The 20,691-nt window shown below is 45.9% G+C and overlaps 3 non-coding genes across 3 annotated transcripts; all 3 read left to right on the plus strand.

Moving 5' to 3' along the window:
* Positions 1-423: 423 nt before the first annotated feature.
* Positions 424-587, plus strand: LOC115577451 (U1 spliceosomal RNA). The gene has a single exon (XR_003983158.1). It is a non-coding gene; the product is annotated as a U1 spliceosomal RNA (small nuclear RNA).
* Positions 588-1,215: 628 nt separating this feature from the next.
* LOC115577452 (U1 spliceosomal RNA) lies at positions 1,216-1,379 on the plus strand. Its single transcript, XR_003983159.1, has one exon. It is a non-coding gene; the product is annotated as a U1 spliceosomal RNA (small nuclear RNA).
* A 628-nt stretch (positions 1,380-2,007) lies between these two features.
* LOC115577453 (U1 spliceosomal RNA) lies at positions 2,008-2,171 on the plus strand. Its single transcript, XR_003983160.1, has one exon. It is a non-coding gene; the product is annotated as a U1 spliceosomal RNA (small nuclear RNA).
* The last annotated feature ends 18,520 nt before the right edge of the window (positions 2,172-20,691 follow it).

Consider the following 20,691-nt stretch of genomic DNA (forward strand, 5'->3'; position numbering starts at 1 on the left):
GGCCGGTGAAAGCCGGCACAGACTCAACTGAGCCTCCTCCTCTCCGAGACATTGCGTGAGAAATGTGGTCTGGCTGCGTCCCTTGCGGGAATGCTGACTGTTGGGCGGCACATTGTCTCTGGTCGTGTTCAGACTGGGCGGAGTCATGGTGCCAAGCGGCCATTGGGACAGGGTGTTATTTTTAGTTCATTTTGCCGAGCGATGGATGGCTGGCAAAAGGAAACAAAACGGGCGACCTTTCTGTAGACCAGTCACCCTTGTCCAATTTGCACCACTGTTTACACATTGGCAGCAACTTTAAGTGCCCAGGGAGGATGAGAAAATTGCCAAAGGCGCCTAACTCTGCTGTCATCAACCCATAGGCACCGTCAGCCAGGGGGCTGAGCCTGGGAATGGCCACCCTGTGTCAGACTGTTCCAACTCATACTTACCTGGCAGGGGAGACACCATGATCAAGAAGGTGGTTCACCCAGGGCGAGGCTCAGCCATTGCACTCCGGTTGTGCTGACCCCTGCGAATTCCCCAAATGTGGGAATCTCGACTGCATAATTTGTGGTAGTGGGGGACTGCGTTCGCGCTCTCCCCTGATGACAATGTCGACAGAAAACACTCGAGTGCTCGTCTCCCGCGCTTTCTGCCGAGCCAGCCTTAGAGCTCTGCGGGACAGCTGCTTTGGGTTCCTTGCGTTCGCGTTTCCATCCGTGCTGAAAGCCCCAGTGCTGCCGCACACTGTCTTCTGCTGCGTTGCGCGCAGATTACCCCCGTTTCCCGCCGAAAGGGCAGAGTGGGCGGGGCCGGTGAAAGCCGGCACAGACTCAACTGAGCCTCCTCCTCTCCGAGACATTGCGTGAGAAATGTGGTCTGGCTGCGTCCCTTGCGGGAATGCTGACTGTTGGGCGGCACATTATCTCTGGTCGTGTTCAGACTGGGCGGAGTCATGGTGCCAAGCGGCCATTGGGACAGGGTGTTATTTTTAGTTCATTTTGCCGAGCGATGGATGGCTGGCAAAAGGAAACAAAACGGGCGACCTTTCTGTAGACCAGTCACCCTTGTCCAATTTGCACCACTGTTTACACATTGGCAGCAACTTTAAGTGCCCAGGGAGGATGAGAAAATTGCCAAAGGCGCCTAACTCTGCTGTCATCAACCCATAGGCACCGTCAGCCAGGGGGCTGAGCCTGGGAATGGCCACCCTGTGTCAGACTGTTCCAACTCATACTTACCTGGCAGGGGAGACACCATGATCAAGAAGGTGGTTCACCCAGGGCGAGGCTCAGCCATTGCACTCCGGTTGTGCTGACCCCTGCGAATTCCCCAAATGTGGGAATCTCGACTGCATAATTTGTGGTAGTGGGGGACTGCGTTCGCGCTCTCCCCTGATGACAATGTCGACAGAAAACACTCGAGTGCTCGTCTCCCGCGCTTTCTGCCGAGCCAGCCTTAGAGCTCTGCGGGACAGCTGCTTTGGGTTCCTTGCGTTCGCGTTTCCATCCGTGCTGAAAGCCCCAGTGCTGCCGCACACTGTCTTCTGCTGCGTTGCGCGCAGATAACCCCCGTTTCCCGCCGAAAGGGCAGAGTGGGCGGGGCCGGTGAAAGCCGGCACAGACTCAACTGAGCCTCCTCCTCTCCGAGACATTGCGTGAGAAATGTGGTCTGGCTGCGTCCCTTGCGGGAATGCTGACTGTTGGGCGGCACATTGTCTCTGGTCGTGTTCAGACTGGGCGGAGTCATGGTGCCAAGCGGCCATTGGGACAGGGTGTTATTTTTAGTTCATTTTGCCGAGCGATGGATGGCTGGAGAAAGGAAACAAAACGGGCGACCTTTCTGTGGACCAGTCACCCTTGTCCAATTTGCACCACTGTTTACACATTGGCAGCAACTTTAAGTGCCCAGGGAGGATGAGAAAATTGCCAAAGGCGCCTAACTCTGCTGTCATCAACCCATAGGCACCGTCAGCCAGGGGGCTGAGCCTGGGAATGGCCACCCTGTGTCAGACTGTTCCAACTCATACTTACCTGGCAGGGGAGACACCATGATCAAGAAGGTGGTTCACCCAGGGCGAGGCTCAGCCATTGCACTCCGGTTGTGCTGACCCCTGCGAATTCCCCAAATGTGGGAATCTCGACTGCATAATTTGTGGTAGTGGGGGACTGCGTTCGCGCTCTCCCCTGATGACAATGTCGACAGAAAACACTCGAGTGCTCGTCTCCCGCGCTTTCTGCCGAGCCAGCCTTAGAGCTCTGCGGGACAGCTGCTTTGGGTTCCTTGCGTTCGCGTTTCCATCCGTGCTGAAAGCCCCAGTGCTGCCGCACACTGTCTTCTGCTGCGTTGCGCGCAGATTACCCCCCGTTTCCTGCCGAAAGGGCAGAGTGGGTGGGGCCGGTGAAAGTTGTTCTAGTGATCTTGTCAACTGGGATTTGTGATACACCATTTGCTAGGCATGAAAAAACTGTGTTGTAAATTTTTGGCCAAGTTTGTGCATATTGGATGGTTTGTCTTGGCCTTTTGTCCCATGCTCTAAGCACACCACGCCCTACCCAAAACATGGCAAAATGAGCCCAATTTGGGCACACCTCAGGTTTCAGACAAGCTTTGATGATGGGGGTTACAAACATTGTCTTGAGTTTAATCTCAATGTCTGGGACACCTTTCCCTCCCTTTTCTAATGGCCTGTACATTATTTTGCGTTTCAGTTTCTCATGTTGCCCTCTCCATATAAACTGAAAACAGATTTTTCTGAGTGTCATCATAAATTCATGTGGAACAGGAAAAGTTGTTGCCAAATAGGTCAGGGAGGCAAGGATTTCTGCTTTTATAACCAGGACCTTCCCAGTCATCGAAAGGTCCCTGTCTTGCCATTGGATAAGCTTTCCTCTTATTTTTGCCAGTTTTGACTCCCAGTTGGTGATCTCCATGTCCTTCCCTATTTTTACTCCTAGGACTTTGATTGTGTCTTTCTTCTGTATGAGGCCTAGGTTTTCATTTGGCTCCTTCCTATTGCAGTAAAGTATTTCGCATTTTTCTTTGTTGACTTTTGTTCCTGATGCAGCAGTAAAATTGTCACAAAGCAACAATGTATCTCTTACTGACTTATTGTCTGTGAGGAGAAGAGTTAGGTCATCCATGTATAAACTGAGCTTTGCTTCCTTGCCTGCTGCCCCTGGCATTGGGAGGCCTGCAATGTTTTGTGCCTGTCTTAAAGCACATGCCAGAGGCTCGATTGCTAAGATGAACAAGGTAGGGGAGAGTGGGCAGCCCTGTCGTACACCTGACCTTACCTGCAACGGGGCTGTACGCATTCCGTTTACCAGAACTGTACTAGTAATGTCAGCGTACAGCAGCTCTACCCATCCTATAAACTTATCCCCAAAATTGAGGTGGGATAGGACGGTCTTAAAGTACTGGTGACTAATACTATCAAAGGCCTTCTCCAAATCCAACCCCAGAATACAGAGTGGAAGTTGACGATCTTGGGCGAATAAGTAAGAATCTCTGACTAAGGCTAAGCTGTCGGACATGGTCCGACCTACGACCCCACATGTTTGGTCTATGCAGATCAGCTGGTGAACTACTGGTTGCATTCGGGAAAAAAGGGACTTTGATAGTATTTTAACATCAACTCCAAGCATAGTCAACGGTCTCCAGTTCTTTAAATCCCTCCTGTCTCCCTTTTTAAAAAGAAGGGAGATAGAGCCTGCTCTCAGTGATGGGGGAAGTACACCTTTAGAGAGACTCTCTTTGAACACTTGCAGCAAAGGGTCTTTAAGTTGGTCCCAAAAGGTGTTGTAAAACTCTTTGGGCAAACCATCCAGACCTGGAGATTTATTACTCTGCATACTCAGCATAGCTTTAGTTAACTCATTGATCGTCAAGTCTCTTTCAAAGGATTCCTTGTCTGAATCATTTAATTTTGTGGTCTGGTGTGAAAGAAAAAAATTCACTGACTGTTCAGATATGGCTTTGTCTTCATAAAGGTTGCTGTAAAAAGTCTTGACAATATCAAGTATATCTTGAGGATCTTCCTGCACTTTTCCATCTCTATCTAGCACACCTTCGAAACAGTGCCTAGACATGACCAGTTTGTTAAAGAAATAACGGGTACACTTTTCATTTTCTTCTAGGTGTTTAACTCTGCTCCTTGTGAGCAACCCTCTACTCTTTTCGTTATGCAGCTTGTTCATATCTTTTTTCAGTTTTGCTATATCCTCAAACACCTCAAAACCAGAGAGTAGAAGGAGATAGTAGCGTTGCAACCTACCTTGCAGTCTCTTTTGGAGGACTCGTTTCTTTACAGCTGCTTTTTTACCTTCAGGCATAAAGAAATTTCTTGTTTTACTTTTCACGTCTTCCCACCAATCTCCCAAAGAATTAAACAAAGGCTGCAGGGTAGACCACTGGTTAAGTTTTTCCCTATATCTTTTCACCACTTCTGGGTTTTCAAGTAGGCTTGTGTTAAGTTTTCAGGTGCCTGGACCAAGCCTGTATGAGCCCTGGATTTCTAGCGAGCATTCAACTTTGTGGTGGTCTGTGAAAGGGACTGCTTCCGTTGAACAGCCAAGCGGTGTGACCCCTGGTGTGGTGAACAAGAAGTCTATTCGGGAGAAGGTTCTACCATTAGTCCAAGTATACCCTGGGGTAAAGGGGTTTTTCACTCTATATACATCCACAAGTTTACAGTCTTTGATGATGTTTAGGAGTAAGTGAGAACTAGCATCCAGTTTCACTGAAGAAGTAGATCTCCTGTCTGCTACATCCAAAATACAGTTAAAATCACCACCAATGATAACTTCCCTCCCACAGTGAGTTAGGATTTGAATGGCCTGCAACATCATTGTGCGGTCTTGAGTTTCTGTGGGGCAATAGATATTTATGATTCTAAATTTACCTCCTTTTCCCTCTACATCTACCAGTAACACTCTGCCATCTATCACCCTTTCAACCCTCCGAATATTAAAAAGGTGGTTGTTAAAGAGTATTGCCACTCCGGAGGCTCTGTTTTTATTGTCCCCCGACCACACTGACTGCCCATATTCCCATCTGTCTTCGTACAGCTTGTAATTGTCTTTGTATCCAATGCAGCACTCTTGAAGGAGGATTATGTCCCCCCCACTTCTGTGTAAAAACCTGAAAACTGACTGGCACTTTATGGGGTCATTGAGGCCTCTAGTGTTAATGGTGACAATTTTAAGGGGTGACATTACAGTTTTGATAGAAGAGAGAGTCAGAGGTCTAGGCTAAAGTTCAAGCCAATGAGGGGGGTTTACCCTTTTTCTTCTTCTTTTTTCGGGTGCATGGGTTGCCCTCTGTCTCCTCTACACCACTGTTCATTTGGGTCGTGATGGAGAAAGCAGACAAGCACTGAGGGTCCAGGAAAGGAGAAGAGATGGACAGGGGGTCAGGCCATACCTTTTGGTCCGGGCTGTTATTAGACGAGTCTCCTGAGGGTTCTTTGGGCCGCTTTCGAGATGGTGTACACTCCAGGGGAAGGTCGAGGGGCAGGGAAAAAGAAGGGGGCACCTCCCCTTCATCGCCCAGAAACTGGTTGGCCTCCGGAGAGTCCACGGTTGCGCTCACAGGAGATGGTAAGTTGGCAAACATACGGTCTAGGAGGTCTCTGCAGTCCTTCGATGAAACAGGAGCAATCTCTATCAAGGTCTGCGCTTGTTGCCCACCTGAAAGTAAGTCTTGGGGCTGCTGCATCTCCTGGCATTCTGGGGCTGGCTGGTCTAGTTGTTCTTGGGGGCCAGTTCTTGCAGGTTCCTGCCTTTTGTTTGCATAATCCTGTGGGGCTGAATGGTCTACAGTGCCAGAGTACCCATTTTTACAGTTCAAAGTAGTGATTGGTGTAATCTCCTCACCACCAGACTTAAGATGGTCCAATGGATGGATGGATCCCTGCTGATCTTCATCCCCAGTAGCTTCAGGTTGATCTTGGACAACGGGAACCTGCAGCTGCGGGACATCCGGATCTGGCTGTTTCTGATTGTCAGTTCCTAGTTCCATCACATTTCTGTCCAGCTCTTGGGAATCAGGCTGTTCCTCTGTTACTTCTGTTAGCTGAGGTTCAGGGTGGTCAGATGAAGGATTGTTAAGTCTGGCTCGGTTAGCATATGACTGAGGGCACCCTCTGAATGTATGGGTAGTTGAGCCACAAAGATTGCACCTCATCGGCTGGTTACATTCCTTGGTATTGTGAGCAGTGCTCTTGCAGTTCCTGCAGATGATGGCATTACAATTAGCTGCCAGGTGGGATGATGAGCCACATTTCCTGCAGGTTTTTGGTTGTCCTGCATAGAAAAACATGGCCCCTAATTGGACCCAGCTGGATGGTGGAGGGCAAGTGGTGCAGTCTCCCAGAAGACTCCTCTCTTCTCAGCTGCACATAGAAACGTCTAGCCCCGGTTCTTATGCCCTCTTCATCTTTAAGCTCCATGCTTCGCAAAACAGAACAATGGAAAGACAACCATGTGCAGATGTCTTCAATTGTTACTTTCTCAGAAAACATCATGACAGTAACCGTTTTGGGTTCTCTCTCTGAAAGAGGGATGAGACGCACTTTGTCAAGTCTTGGATTGTTGTCCTTTTTCTGGTGAAAACGATCCAGACACTGTTCAAACAAGGCAAAGGAAGAAAAGATCACCTCAAATGTCTTCCTTCCAGGCAGAGCAAAGACGTAGTCGAGTTGTGCAGGAGTGAAACCAAGCTCTTTCTGGACGACATTCCGGCTGAACTCAATCGGTCCATTTCCAAATCTTCTTGAGGCTTAAAACGGACTGCATTCCTGCGGGAACCAGCTGAGGCCATGTCATGGAAGTGGTCAAAAAAAGCTTCCAAAACAAAGAGCAAAGGCCAATGCAACCATCCAGGTATGATACCAGAAAAGCGTGGTGGGGTGAACCACTTTTCACTTTTTAGAAGCCTTTATTAATTTCAGTCAAAGCCATTACAGTCATACATAAATCACACAATAACAATATCCCGTCACCAACAGAACTTCTATTCAATAGTTAACAGTTGCATTCCGGCTAAGAAATTTGAAAAGAGTTCAAGCCATACATGGATTACTTAATGACAATATCCAGTCACCCATAACATTTCTAATCAGTGAGTCACATTTACATCTGCCAATACACATTTCAGTGACAGACACATAAATCAAATAGACATTCCATGCAGCTTTTTTTTTTTCTTTTTTTTTTTTTTTTTTTTTCCTTTTCTTTCCCTCATTTTAAAAAATGCCCATCAAAGCAACAGGAATTGTCTCTATTTTCCACCAGTTTTCCATTATTTGATCATCATACTTAAGTCTGTCTCTGATGATGTAATCCCTGACACTTGATATGCCAACCTTTGCCACAGAATCTGCTGGAACAGGGAACTTTTTAAAAGCAGTTAGGTTTCTGCATTTCCAGATGCCTTCTTTAATACAGTTGATTACTGCCCACCACCTTTCATTTTTGTCCTTTTCATTTGTGTCAATGTTTCCATATAGAACATCCATTTCATTTGGGGCTCTGAAAAGATCTGTTAACCATGGTTTAACAATCTCCCACACCGCCTTTGAAACATAGCATGACCAAAACCGGTGGGCCACATCCTCGTCATTATTACAATCACTCATTGGACATTTTGCACTGCGTGTGCAGTGCCGTCTTAGCAAGAAGGCTCTTGTAGGGACACAACTTTGGGCTATCTTCCATGCCAGGTCTTTATGTACATTTGACAAAAACTCTAAGTTTACATTTTTCCATACTCTGATGCATTGGTTTTCTGGTAGGATGCCTACCGGCACAAGCCTAGAGTTAAGAGGTGAAAGGCTACCCTCCACATCAACCCTATCTATTTTACCACCCGTTGACCATTCTAGCCTAGCATCCTTGAAGAGTGTTAGAGCCTTCTCGTATATTGCTGGTCTACTTTCCGCATAGGGTGTACAAAGAGAAACCCTTTTACCCATGCCTCTATACATCATGTGACCCACCCAAAACTTGGCAAAATAAGACCAGAGACTGGTGTTACTCTCTGTTAAAACAGCATTCAGAATTGGTGTTAAGAAAAGGGAATCAAGTTTGGCTCCTAACTCTGGTACAGCTTTCCCTCCTTTTACCAGAGGTTTGTACATGATGTCTCTTTTAACATGTTCTTGCTGAGAGCTCCAGATGAATTGGAACATTACGCGTCTCAAAGAGGTGAGAAAGGTCTTGGGCACTGGTAGTGTGGCCGCCAGAAACGTCAAGGACGCCAGAACCTCGGCCTTAATAACCAGAATTTTGCCAGTGAACGTTAGATCCCTCTCCTCCCACTGCAGCAATTTTCCCCTGATAGCTGGTAGTCTTGTTTCCCAATTTAGAGTTTCCATCCCCTTTCCAATTTCCACTCCCAAAATTTTTACCCTCTCTTTTTTTTCTATTAACCCTGTATCAGGTTTGGTTTCTCGCCAATTAAGGTAGAGGATCTCGCTCTTGGCCCGGTTCATTTTGGCCCCTGACGCTTGAGAAAATTGCTCACACCACTGGAGAGTTTTAACCATTGACTTATTACTGGTACAAAGGATTGTCAAATCATCCATATACAACGACAATTTAGCCTCCTTCCCATTACTACCAGGGACAGGAAGGCCCTTAATATCAGTGTCCTGTTTTATCCCACAGGCTAGAGGCTCCATGGCTAGGACAAACAGGCTGACAGATAGCGGGCAACCTTGTCTGACCCCTGATTGAATCTTAATAGGTTCAGTGAAATGGCCGTTAATGTTGACTCTACTCGTGCAGTCAAAATACAGTAAATCCATCCATGCCCTCAACTGTGGGCCAAACCCAAACCTCACCAGTGCTTGCTTTAGATATTCATGACTTATCCTATCAAAGGCCTTTTCTAAATCCAGGCCAGCAATACAGAGTGGTACATTGCGATCTATGGCATATAAGTACGAATCTCTTATTAAAGCAAGATTGTCACACATGGAGCGACCAGGGACCACACAGGTCTGCTCCACCCCAACCAACCTCTCTATCACCTCTTGTATTCGAAGAAAAATAGCTTTGGCAATAATCTTACGGTCAACCCCAAGGAGTGTAAGGGGGCGCCAGTTTTTAAGATCTTTTTTCTCACCTTTTTTAAAGAGTAGGGAGATGGTGCCTTCCTTCAAGGATGGTGGCAGTGACCCCAATTGGAGGCTCTCATTGTACATCTCTAAGAGAGGCTCCTTTAACTCTGCCCAGAAGGTAGTATAACATTCTTTTGGCAAACCATCAGCCCCAGGGGCCTTGTTCTTTTGCATACTTTCTAATGCTTTTTTGAGCTCATGCAGAGATATTTTATCATCAAGTTTACCTTTAGATTCATCAACATGTTTATTTACTTTAGATAGAAGGTTTTCTAAAGCTGCCTTATCTAAGTCTTCACTTTTGTAGAGATCAGAGTAGAAGGCGTGGACACAGCTGAGTATATCATGTAATTCTGTTTTTTCTTGTCCGTCTTTATCCTTTAGTCCCTCTATAAAATGTTTTTGCTTAGTTAGTTTCCTAAAAAAATATCTAGAACATTTTTCATTGTTCTCAATGTGGTGGACTCGGCTGCGTATCAGCAGTCCCCGACTGGCCTCTGTGGAGAGGCGAGACATCTCTCCCTTTAATTTAACTATATCCTCTGCCACATCAAAACCAGAATAAGACATCATATAAAATCTCTGTAATTTTGCCTTGTGTTTCTGTAGCTTCAGACGTCTCTTTTTTGCTGTCCTTTTACCCCAATCTATAAAGAAGCGTTTTGCTCTAATCTTCATTTCTTCCCACCACTCTCCCGCTAAGTTGAAGAAGGGCTTCAGGGAGAGCCAATGGTTGAGTTTGACCCGAAATTCACTGACCACCTTTTCATCTTGCAGTAGCGATATATTCAGCTTCCATGAGCCTCTACCTTTTTGTATGATGTCTTTAAGCGTGACCGAGCATTCAATTTTATGGTGGTCAGAGAAGAAGACTGGAGTAGTTCCTGCGTCGACAACCTGCAGCCCCATTGATGTCAGCAGAAAGTCTATTCTGGAATGGGTTCTGCCATTGGACCAGGTGTACCCAGGTAAAATCGGGTTTTTTGAGCGGTAAGCATCCCTCAATCGAAAATCTTTAATGATGTTTTGTAGGATTTCAGAACTGGAATCAAGCCTTACTGTGGAGGTGGTTTGTTTATCCTTTTTGTTTACCAAGCAGTTGAAGTCACCGCCCAGAATTACCTCTACAATGAATTCTCCCATCAATTACAGGTTGTACCCTCTGGATGATGAAATCTTGCCCTCTAAATAATACCGCAACCCCTGAGGATCTGTTTTTATTGTCGCCTGACCATACTGACGGGCCATGCCTCCATCTGTCCTCGAAGACCTTGTAATTATCCCTGAAGGATAAATTACATTCTTGAAGTAAAAATATATCATTCCCTTCTGAATGTAGAAAAGTGAAGGCTGACAAACACTTTACTGGGTCATTGAGTCCTCTAGTATTGAGGGATGCTATTGAAAGAGGAGCCATGGGATGCAGTTCAGGGGGTTCAAGATGGTTAGATCAGTGACAAATTATGGGACATCTACTTTTTCCTAAGGAGCTTCTTTTTCTTTGGTTTTGCCGCTTTTTCTACATTCCTCGACATGTCTTTGATCTGTGTAGTCGATGAGAAGGCAACTACCACATCTTGTTCTAAAAAGGGGTTTGAGGTAGGGGAGGAAACGGGCCAGTTGGTACGCAGAATCACAGAAGGGTTCAAGGGAGAAGATTCACCTGAGATTGTAGACTCATTTTGGCGTTTCCTTGTGGGAGAATCTACCGAGTCTGGTATCAAGGAGGTGGCAAAGGGAAGGACCAAAGAGGCTTGTGTTGATAGGGGGGCTTCTTCAGCCTGTTCTGTGGAAATCTGGGGGGTGAGGTTTGATGCTGTTGCTAGATTGGCTGCAGATGTCGATGTCACAGGTTGGCTATTCACTGATGAGGAGGCAGATGAGCCTGGTGTTGGGTGGATGGTGATGCTTGGCAGCTGGGATGTTGGACCCTCTAACTCCTGGAAAGGAAGATCGGCCGCTGACTCTTGAAGGGGGATGCTAGCCGGCAGGTTCTCCAGACGGTTCCCTGCCTCCTGTAGTGTCATCCGTGTCAATTCTATCTTTGAGCTTGAGAGGTGTTCTGCTTGATGCAAGGCGAGGGGGGCCGTTGTGGAGGAGGAGGAGTTGGACACATCATCGTCATCCTCGGATAGTTCAGCACTCCAGTCCACGACCTGTGCCCCATCTTGCAAATCCTCTTCAAGGTCAAATGCTGGCTGTTCACTTTGTTGTTGGAGAGCAGTGGTTGGTGGCTGCTGCACCTGGTTTGCGTGTGGAATGGGTGCCTGGTCATCATCCGGTATTTCACTCATGACCTCCTGGCTTAAAGATACCGCTGATCTAAGTGTAGACAGCTTCACCCGATTGGAGTATGCTTGAGGGCAGTCCTTAAAGCGATGGTTGGCTGAGGAGCAGAGATTGCATTTCACTGGAGTTGGACAATGTGCTGTAGTGTGGTCTAAAGCTTTGCAATTCCTGCAGACATCCATGGTACATGCAGCAGCCAGGTGGTCTAGGCTGCCACATTTCCGGCATTCTTTGGGCTGACCAGGGTAGAAGACAGACCCTCTGAAGGCTCCCAGCTGTATGGTGTTTGGGAGATGCTGTAGGGCCCCCTGTCGCCTTATGAGTCAAACTTGGAATCGCCTGGTGCCTGTCTTAATTCCATCGATGTCCATCACTTCCATGGCATTGATTACCTCACAGTATCGTGCCATCCATGTCCAGACATCTTGGTTTCTGACTCTTTCTGAGAAGATCATGACATGTACAGTCTTGAGGTCTATGTCTGCCAAGGGTGATATGGTGATCCTCCTGAAGCTTGGCCTTGACTTCTTCTTCTCAAACTTCTCGAGACAACTTTCATAGTGTTGCGTGGTGGTGAATATTACCTCAAAGATCTTCTTTCCAGGGAAGGCAAAAAGATAGTCAAGCTGGTTGGTAGAGATGCCGAGTTCTTTCTGCAGGATTTGTCTGCTGAACTGCAGCCGGTCCATTTGTAGATCTTCCAACAGATCGAAGCGTACTGCATTCCTGCGATTGGCGTGACTAGGTGCCGATGCCATGTTGGTCCTCCCGTCAGGGGGGGGGGTGTTTGGTATAAAAACCCAAACAATTACTTTATTGTGCCCCATACACCGCACGTGGTGGGGTGAACCACCTTCTTGATCATGGTGTCTCCCCTGCCAGGTAAGTATGAGTTGGAACAGTCTGACACAGGGTGGCCATTCCCAGGCTCAGCCCCCTGGCTGACGGTGCCTATGGGTTGATGACAGCAGAGTTAGGCGCCTTTGGCAATTTTCTCATCCTCCCTGGGCACTAAAAGTTGCTGCCAATGTGTAAACAGTGGTGCAAATTGGACAAGGGGTGGAGGACAGGCACCAGCCCCTGATGGTGGTCGGCCTCGACCAGGCAAAGGCCTTTGACAGGGTCCACTGGGGCTTCATGTTGGCTAGGTGTTTCGCTATGGCTAGGTTTAAGACGTGGTTTTGTTGGGTGGTTGCGTGTACTATATACTGGTGTGGGTAGCATGGTGTCAGTTAATGGCCACCTAGGGGATTTTTTCAGGTTGCACTCAGGGGTGAGACAGGGGTGCCCACTCTCACCACTGCTCTACATTCTGTACATGGAGCCCCTTGCTGCAGCCATTCGGGCTGATCAAAGAGTAAAAGGCCTCCTGATTCCCGGTAGTGGAGGTTTGTGGGTCAAGCTGTCCCAGTGCTGTTGGACAGCGACGCTTGCGTGATGCGATCCTTGGAGATTTTCCAGGATTTTGGTCGGGTGTCCGGAGCAAAACTTAATTGTTCCAAGTCGTCGGTCAAGTTTTTTGGTTGCTGGAAAGAAAGGACGGATGTTCCAGGAGGACTGTCGTTGGGCAGGGGAGCGCTGACACTATTTGAGTCAGTCCATAATGCCACAACCAATTGGACCGCGCGTTTGGTGGCAGTTCAGAGAAAGCTGACACTCTGGAAGAGCAGCCTTACCCTTATAGGGAGGGTACTTGTTCTGAAGGTAGACATCCTGCCTTTCCTGTTACATTTGGCCTACATATACCCAATGCCAGTCAGTATGAGGGGGCCTCTTATGCGCCTTGTGTTCGTTTTCCTATGGGGTGGGAGATAGGAGTATGTTGCAAGGTCTCGCATGCTGGCTGGGGTTGAAGTAGGGGGGAGAGATATGCCACACCTCCCGCTGAAGTTGGACTGCATTTTTGTTTCATCCTTGTGCAGGGAATAATACGCTCCAGTTGTGCATCCCTCAGGCTATTTTCTGAGACTTTATTTCGCTTACCAGGCCAGGAGGCTGATGGTCTGGAGTAATCTAGCGCCCCGGGTGGAGCAGCAGCCATGGCACTACCATCATGCAGCAAGGTGGCTGAAGGCTCATCCAGAGGCAACTGAATCAGCTGTGAGAATAAACCACAGGGCCCTTTATAAAGTAGTTAGCCAGAGAGTGGTTGCGCCTCCAGTGGTAGGAACCCCTGCAAGCATTTGGAAGGGGATTCAAACAAAGGGTCTGGAAAATAGACTAAAAGACTTAAACTGGTTGTGCCTCCATAAATGCCTGTCAGTACGCGAAACAATGTATCGGCATGGGTTGACAAAATCCCCTGTGTGTCCTAGGAACGGCTGTTCAGGGGAGGAGATGGTTAGGCATGTCATGTGGGACTGTCCCTTTGCAGAGGGTGTATGGGGCAAAGTGGGACAATGGCTAGGGCAGATGGCCCCGGGGTATAATCTGACAATCTGACCTCCACATTCCCCCCTGTCCATCCCTGGTTCTTTGCCATCCTGGGTAAAGAACCAGGGATGGACTATAACTGTCCTTGTAATTACGGCTTCAAAACTTTTACTTATGGCCTCCTTTTTAGCGAAATGGCGCCACCTGGGGGCCACTTAGTTAACTTCACCCATTCCTGGTGTCTAACTAAGGCCATAATTGCAAGATCTTGACATCCGGGACGCCCCAATACAAGTCAATGGGAAAAGTCCCTAATGTCAACCAGTGCGATGGACCCCAAAGTGCCACACTTCGCAAACTGAATGGGGAGGCATAGAAACTATTTTTTTTTTCACGGCTTCGCTAGCTTAAGATTACGGCTTTAAGTCCTGAAACCCCTTACCCTTACCCTTATCCTAACCTTAACCTCCCTCCCTCCCTCCCACACCTAATCCCAACCCATCTTCCCCACACTTAACCCTTAACCTTACTATATGTCAAGTGACATAGTGGTCAGTTGACATACTATCATACTGATAGTATATTATGAGATTTACTTGTATAAATAAAGATTAAATAAAAATCAAAATGAAAGAATTTCATGACAATTGACATGGTCATTTTGCATGTTCCTCATCTATATATATATATAAAGGCAGGAATTTCTGACTGTCTTTATGTGGCTCAATTATCTTGAGAACTGGGCACTGCTGTATGAAGTTGAAATTCAGCAGGTGATTGCCAGTGTTGGGCAAGTTACTGAAAATTAGTAATTAGTTACAGTTACTAGTTGCTTCTTTTAAAAGTAATTGAATTACTTTACCAAGTAATGTATATCAAAAGTAATTAGTTACTAGGGAAAGTAACTTTTAAGTTTTTAAAAGTAAATATGAACAGTACTGAAGAGTCAAACACAATAAACATAATTTTTAGACATATCTATTGTGATCAACAGGGCATCAGGCCTTCAAATCAAGCAGTACTTATATCAACTGTATCAGTCATTTGATGTGGATAGGTTCTTTACACCTGCACATGATTGGCAACTCAGCACTACATTTTTGTCTTTAATTTTGACGAGTGAAAAGTAATGTCCATACTTCCATGAGAGAAAGCTCATTCTATCCGCACTGTCGGCCATGATGTGGTTTAATGCTGATTGATTGATTCGATCGGTGTATCATTGTGTCACCATAAGGTCCTGCGATGTTAGATCAGAAGCAGCTAAAGTAGGCCTGTCTTTTTTTCTGTGGCGTAGCCCCTTTCAAGAATAGGGTGGTGCGTGAGGTGTGAGTGCGTAAGGTGTGAGTGGGCAGGTGAGAGAGAGAGAGCGTGCATGCGTGCAGTAGATGAATGAATGGGAGAGGAAGGAAAGCGAAGCAGGTAACAGTAGTAGATCGAGCTGTTAATGTACAGTACAGGCTGCAGTTTCGCTGTGGAATAAAGGCAACGGCTCCACAAAATACAGCAAAGCTCCCTGATATTATTTCCCGACCAGCTTAACACATGAAAGGGGTTCAATCCGGAGGTAAACATAAACTTCGGCCCTGGAGGAAATCACTGTCTTCGTGTCTGCAAGTGTTCATTTTTCACAAAAGAGAGTAACACGAGTAACAAACTCATTTAAATTTCAGTAATTGTAATTGCGCTACTTGATTAAAAAAAATATTTTGCTACATGCTCATTACCGCTAAAAGTAGTAGAGTAAGGCGTTACTTTGTAGCACATTACTCCCAACACTGGTGATTGCACAGGAGAAACAATTCTAGAAATAGTCTAGTCACATAGTAAAGTGACCAGATTTCTTAAGTGCTGTGTTCATGGCCCCATAGTATAAAATTGGAAGCCCAAACCAGGATGTCTTTTTGGAGGCAATCTCCATTTATTAACAAAAACATGATACACGTTAATGACTTGAATAAAACAATGCTGTAATGTCTTTGGTAGCATCAGACTAGTTAACAATGGTTCATTGAACTTACTGTAAAGCAAATATAAATTCTAGAGGTTGGACATCTCACGAATACCAATTAAAAACATAACCAGTCAGTCCAGCAGTTTCAGAAGTAACATATGCAAGGTGGTGATTCATTCAAACAACATAACTGAACCTTTAGAAACCCAGCGTTGAAGTGTGAGCTTTTGGGAGACTAGAGTTCACATCACATCGCTTACACTTGCAGTGCTGAAAGAGTCATTTAATTTTTACCTACCAAAACTAAGATTTTTGAGCACAAGCCATGCTTTCATCCAATCTGTGTGTGTAGAGAAGAGCTGTTTGATTCGAAGTGACAAGCCGCTAAAGCGACCAGATGATTTATACAGTTTCATTACATTGATGGTCGGTTCATTTTCCTGGTCCAATTTCAGACTGGCAGTCAATGCATCTTGCATCTCTCACTAGCATGTAGCCACATGGTCAATAAAAACTAGTCTAAAGCCTACCACTATCCTACCATTATCAAACTTTTTCTGGTATACTACAGAAATCTGAAGGTATTGATGCTGAGACATTGTATACACACTTACTAAGTGATCATATAAAGGGATAAAGCTTCAATGCTGCTGGACATATTTTCAGCTAGCACCACTGAAAGAGACACTGATTGTGTTCTCCCATGCAGGTGCTCTAGTGGCCAGGATGCCAGCGTCCCAGATTAATTAACATATCAAAAGCATAATTTTTATAACGAAACTACATTATAACGAAACTACCATGTATGCAGGTGTTATGAATGCTTATGTATACCCTCGTCAAATGAAGTGTTACTGAAAGATGTTTTGTTGGTTTGTGGTTGTTTTCATGAAGTAGTAATGTGTTGGAAATCTGTGGAGTGAAGAAATACGTTTGGGGAAGAGTTACCTGGGGTCTCCTGTTCTGCTCAGAAGCTTATATCTGAGCTGGAATTCTGGTCTCCCAAGCAGGTAAGTCCATCACCCACTCAGGAGGACCAGGATGTAGTTGCTTGTAGCTGTATAGCTCAGTCGGTAGAGACTTGGCTTGGGGACCGGAGGGTGGCCGGTTCAAGTCCAGCTACCGACCACAATATGGAAGTTCACTTCCTTGACTACTGCTGAGGTGCTCTTGAGCAAGGCATCAAACCCCCATATGCTCCCCGGACGCTGTCACAGCAGCCCACTGCTCCTAGCTTAGTGTGTGTGTGTGTGTGTGTGTGTGTGTGTGTGTGTGTGTGTGTGTGTGTGTGTGTGTGTGTGTGTGTGTGTGTGTGTGTGTGTGTGTGTGTGTGTGTGTGTGTGTGTGTGTGTGTGTGTGTGACCACAGCCTATTAAAACTCTACACAGGCAATCTATGATTCCTGTTCATGGATCAACCTCCATCTTACATCAGCTTCATATTAGGTTGCTGTTGTTGATGAATCATCTGAGCAGACCTGTCCCTCTCAGGCAACATACATTAAATGGAAACTAGTCAAACACAAAGGAAATACATACAAGACAATGGTCGTCATTATTGATCAGACAAAAACTTAGATTGTCAAGACTTCACATCTGAATCCTCATATCCCAATTACCACTGCACTGTTGGGGAGTGTCGTTGCCATCAGGGTTATATTTGCCTGAAACAATGATTGGATGGATGGTATGCAATGTTGGACATTGACTGTACATGCGCATATATCTGTGAACGGTGAACTGAATACTGAATATGTTTGCAACTAAAGAGTGTGAATGTGAGCGTTTTTAACTGTCATGGGAGTTTGTGACACTCAGATTCACACTCTTTCGTGTTAATGCACATATGTACCTTGTTAAATGGAAGAGGGCAATGTTTAAAACATAGTGGCACTATCATGGATATCACTGCTTTTTCTTGAAAGTACCTGCTCTACTCTGCCTTTGATTGGCTGACATGTCATGAACACAGCCTTTGATTGATCAGACTCAAGCCATTTATTCCACAAGGTCCCCCAAAAAATAGCACAGTTCAAGGTGGGATTACAAACCTTCTCAAAGTGGCACCATTGCACCAAAGCCCTCGTTAGCATGGCTGTATCCTTCAGGGTGAAGAGAAAACTAAGTCAGTAACATGCAGCCTACCAGAGATAGTTAGCATGTCACATAAAATACATTTTGATATAGCAAGAATTGTGTTTTTAAATTTGTGCAAGCAGGACATTTGGGGAGATCAAATTTCCAGTTTGAAGTGAGCCACAGCTCTGCTTTGTTTGAAAAATAACAGTAGCCAAGTCATACCTTTATACACAATGCTACAATTGATATAATGAGGAAGCTCAGCTAAAAAGGCAAATAATGGAGAGAAACACACACTAACAGCATCCCACAGAAAAGAAACACTGCTGCCTCAAATTTAACCAAGCATTACAGGTTTGCCTAACTGAGTAGGTTTACTAAGAAAATAATAAACAGAACATGGAGATGTAAGATTAGATGAGACATCAAAACATAAAAAAATACCTGAATAGTTTTAGATTTAAACCCTTATCCTTGAACACTGACATTCACTTCTGAGTAGCCTTACTTGTACTGAAAACAGTATATTTTGTGCCGTTGCTATGCCCTAAACCTGTAACTAAAACAGCTGAGGCTTAGTACTTATAAAATAAGAAATACTTTGTGCAAATATAACATTTGAGCCATTTAAAGATTTTCCTTAGGACATATGAAACATGGGCTGATGGGGATCATGTAATGTTATCAAATTCAGCAACTAAACAAATTGGACCTTGGGGTAGGATTGCTTTCCCAGGTGCTCTTTCAAAGGTCAATGATGAACTTATCTCATAATAGACTCAGGCTACTAGTCTTAATGAAGTTTTATGGATGGAGTTAAGTCGGTTTGAATGTAATTTGTCATAGGCATGTGATACATTTGCGTATTTACTTTTATTCCATCTTTCTTGTAACTTTATTCTTCAGGCAGCAATGTACAACTACACTTCCGACACAGCAGCCTAAGAGCAGGAGAAGTGTTTCCAGAAAAGCAGACAGAAGTGAAACCCTGTGTTGATGGATTTTTTCCACCACAAGATCGACAATGGGCTTCCTCCGTAATGCTTCCAGGATAGCAATGGTGAAGCAACTGCCCACTAATGAAGGTTCTTTGAGAGGCTTTTGTGGTCGAATGTGTCCTTCCCGGACTGAGCATGGTGTAGTTTCTCTGATCCATTACCCTTTACTCCCTTGTGTCTGCTTTGACTTGACGTCTGGCGGCTTGCTCTTAATCTGTTGGATGTGAAACATTAACTCACACGTTCGCCGCCTCCTCCAGGGTGTCTCTGCTCCTCTCGCCCTTGACCAGGGAACACGAGTAAACACTAAACTGATACTCCCTAACACTCCGTCAGCCTCAGGCACTTTGTGTTATTGTGTGTTTATATGATGTGTGGAAGTTGCTGGTACGTTACATTGACTACTACTGCAAGTATATACCTTATAATTGGCAACAGTGAGTGCCACTTCTGATTTTACCAGTTTGTATTTTTATAGTTACAGTTATTATTGAATTTTTAAATATATGGCTGGTGTGTTTTTCCTTTTCTTGGCTTTATTGTTTCTATAGGTGAGTAACAGGAAGGTGAGAGGGGAAGATTTGCTGCACAGGAAGGCAGCCACTATATGTACATTACATGACTGATTGTTTTCAAATTATTAGTCAGAACGCTTTTAATTCCATGGAAACAGAGATAATGAACGGGCCAATGAACTGAACCTATTTTTCAATAGGTTTGATACTGCGGCCCCTCCCCCACAAGACTCTGCTGCTGGCTGCCCAAGAACAACTGCCACTTTTCCTCCCCCTTCTCCTCCACCTTACAGACCCCTTGTCTGCCCCCCACCACCTCAATTCACACCCACCTACTCCACCCCTCCCCCCTGCTCTGCATCATGTCCTCCACAACCTGAGGACCTCACCCCTCCCCCAACTATCAACTCTACAGTGTTCTTCATATCTGACCTGGTGAGAAGACAGCTGACGAGACTCCACTCCGGCAAAGCTGGACCGACGGTGTTCTTCCCAGGGTGCTTAAAGCCTGTGCCCCCAAGCTGTGTGGAATACTCAGTCAAGTATTCAGCCTGAGCCTGCACCTCCAGAGGGTCCCTGTGCTGTGGAAGATGTCCTGCCTCGTTCCTGTGCCAAAGACGCCGCGTCCCAGTGACCCTCAGGACTACAGACCGGTGGCCCTGACGTCCCAAGTCATGAAGACCCTGGAGAGGCTCGTCCTGGAGCAGCTTTTGCCTATGGTCAGGCCCTTCACTGATCCACTACAGTTCGCCTTACCAGCCCCGCCTGGGAGTTGAGGACGGCATCATCTACCTGCTGAACAGAGTCTACACTCATCTGGACAAGCCGGCGAGCACTGCGAGAGTCATGTTCTTTGACTTCTGTGATTTCAATTCCATCTGTCCAGTTCTACTGGGTAAGAAGGTGGCTGCGATGCAGGTTGAGGCCCCCATCGTGTCCTGGATTGTTGATTTCCTGATGGGCAGACCACAGTGTGTATGCCTACAGAACTGTGTCTGACAGGGTGGTCAGCAACACTGGGGCCCCACAGGGGACTGTTCTCTTCACCCTATTCACCTCAGACTTCAACTATTGCACTGCCACCTTCAGAAGTTTTCTGATGACTCAGCAATAGTTGACTGCATTGAGAATGGTGATGAGAATGAATGCAGGACTGTTATGGACAACTTTGTCACTTGGAGTGAATGGAATCATCTGCAGCTCAACGTGACAAAGACAAAGGAGCTCATAGTGGACCTGAGGAGGGCGAAAACACCAGTGACTCCTGTTTACATCCAGGGGGTCCCTGTGGACACTGTTGAGGAATACAAGTACCTGGGGGTGTACTTTAATAATAAGCTGGACTGGACTAGAAACACTGAGGCGGTCTACAAAAAGG

The sequence above is a fragment of the Sparus aurata genome, chromosome 24 (assembly GCF_900880675.1).
Source record: "Sparus aurata chromosome 24, fSpaAur1.1, whole genome shotgun sequence".
In the NCBI taxonomy this organism is placed as follows: domain Eukaryota; kingdom Metazoa; phylum Chordata; class Actinopteri; order Spariformes; family Sparidae; genus Sparus; species Sparus aurata.